This window comes from Palaemon carinicauda, chromosome 8 (genome assembly GCF_036898095.1).
Source record: "Palaemon carinicauda isolate YSFRI2023 chromosome 8, ASM3689809v2, whole genome shotgun sequence".
NCBI lineage: Eukaryota > Metazoa > Arthropoda > Malacostraca > Decapoda > Palaemonidae > Palaemon > Palaemon carinicauda.
The window spans coordinates 92,680,416-92,682,582 of record NC_090732.1 but is presented as its reverse complement, the minus strand read 5'-3'; the positions used below and the strand labels follow the sequence as shown (position 1 = coordinate 92,682,582).

The following is a 2,167-nucleotide window of genomic DNA, read 5'->3' as shown; positions in this document are numbered from 1 at the left end:
TAAATTAATATCAATTATCAATAAATATGTCTACCCTTAAATAATATGAAAATATCTTTATTAGGTTTAAAAGAAAAAAAAGAAAACAAGTCTAATCCTTCAAAATTAAATTATATCCTAGCATTTCCATGAAGGATATAAATTGGTTTAGAATGTGTTAATATTCTCACTCTAAACCATTAAGGATTAAATTACTTATCATGGAATACCATAACCTGAACCCTCCTTATATGCGGTAGACCGTCTAACTCGGATATAAATTAGGCGGAACGTAGTAATCAGTTGTCCATGAACCTTAAATTCAAGATGGACACGATGTCCCTTCAAATGCGGTGGCTGACCATTCATCATTTTATCTATTTGAGCTACGAATGGCAGTGGAAATCATTTTTCCAAGCCATTTTATACAGTTTATTTGGGGGTTGGAATTCGATAACTTTTATTTGGTCTGCAAAGAAGCAAAATGATATATCCCGAACGTGTGAAGGTGAGAATTTATTTTCTTGTGCCCTCTGGCTTGATGTAGAGTAAAATCATTGTTTGGAGTATCTAGCAAGACAACGGTTATACACCGATAAACAATAGTGTGAGTAAAATGAAAACCATAAATTTTTCTCGTTATCGTTTCTTCCTGAATGATTAATTTATATGGCCGGGATCCATGAAATGCCAGGTTTTTATCTCTTTGTTATAATCGTTATTGAAAAGCCAAAAATTTTCATTACAAGAACGAGGATGAATAAAAAAAAAAAAAAAAAAAAAAAAAACGATGGAAAATTAATCTCCCGGCAGATAAAGATAACAATACTCTACTTAATACGATTTTTACCGAAAAAAAGATACTTTATAGTAATGGCACTGAGAATGGTAATGATTTTGCTAAAATATTCAGAGTTAATTGCTAGCAATTGTTCCTCGAATAATTATGGCAGAATTCTAAAAGACTGTCACGAAACTCGCGGAAGTTCTAGAAAACCGTAGAATCGTCAGTCATGGAGTAGATAAATCATATGGTTCCTCGTGGCAGCAAAAATACCATGGCTGTACTTTTATGTTATTCGTGTGTAACCGTTTGAAGAATAGCCAGTTTTGCTTCGAGACATCAGGGCTCACTTTTTTTAGACAAAATTCACTATTTCAATAGTGTTAGGAATGAAGTTTTATCTAATAAAGAGTAAATAGGTAATATTTCCTCAACAACTTGGTGAATATATACTCTTTTTTTTTTTAACAAGATCATTGAATAATTGCTCCGCGTGAATACGTTTGAAGGAAATCGTTTGAATTATCAATTACAGAATCGTGCAGCTTGAGAACATCCCACTTTTCATGAGAGAGAGAGAGAGAGAGAGAGAGAGAGAGAGAGAGAGAGAGAGAGAGAGAGAGAGAGAGAGAGAGAGATTGTGTTCGTGAAATGTTCATAAAAATTATCGGATAATTCTTTCTTAGGTGAGTTTTTAAAACACGCAAGAGAGAGAGAGAGAGAGAGAGAGAGAGAGAGAGAGAGAGAGAGAGAGAGAGGTGTTCTACAGAAGATAGCGGTAATTTAAACGAATTTTAAAAACGGCTGAGTACAGAAGTAATCCGTTATTGGGTTATTCGTTTTGCGTCATTGAATGCAGGAAATTCCTTTATTGATAATATATAATTTTCCCCATCGATCATGTAATATGATGAGAAATTGAGAGGTTATTTGACAATGGAATTAAGCTTAATATTGGTTAAATGTACGCATTACTGAGATAGAATAATCACCTCGCACAATTGGACTTAGAGGAACTAGCACCAGCTGTCAGAATGGCTAGCACAAACAAACACCATCTGTGGATAGCGCTCACGTTGCAGTTGGGCAAGAAACTCAGAGCTCACATGTGCACAGATCACTAGATAAAGACCAACTGACCACCTGCCGAAAAGGAGCCTCCATTGATCCAGCCACGCCCATTTATAATTGGCGAATGCTATTGGTAGAATGAGGCAGAGGTAGGTAGGAACTGGGGAGGAGCTAATTCCGCATGAGATGAAAGTGGGAACGGTCTAAGTTGTGATTGGTGGAATGGTATAGTGGGAGGTACCCTTGCTAAGGCACCCAAATACAAACCCCCTCACTCTTCGTCCCTGACTCCACTACTTCAAACAGAGAAAATAGGTGGCTACGAAATTCAAG

The 2,167-nt window shown here is 36.2% G+C and overlaps 1 protein-coding gene across 1 annotated transcript in view; it reads right to left on the bottom strand.

Moving 5' to 3' along the window:
• Positions 1–1,894, bottom strand: part of LOC137644926 (protein big brother-like) — a 207,091-nt gene extending 205,197 nt beyond the window's left edge. Inside the window, 1 exon segment of the mRNA XM_068377802.1 lies at positions 1,756–1,894. The gene's annotated coding sequence lies outside the window, so the exon portion shown is untranslated.
• Between the last annotated feature and the right edge of the window lie 273 nt (positions 1,895–2,167).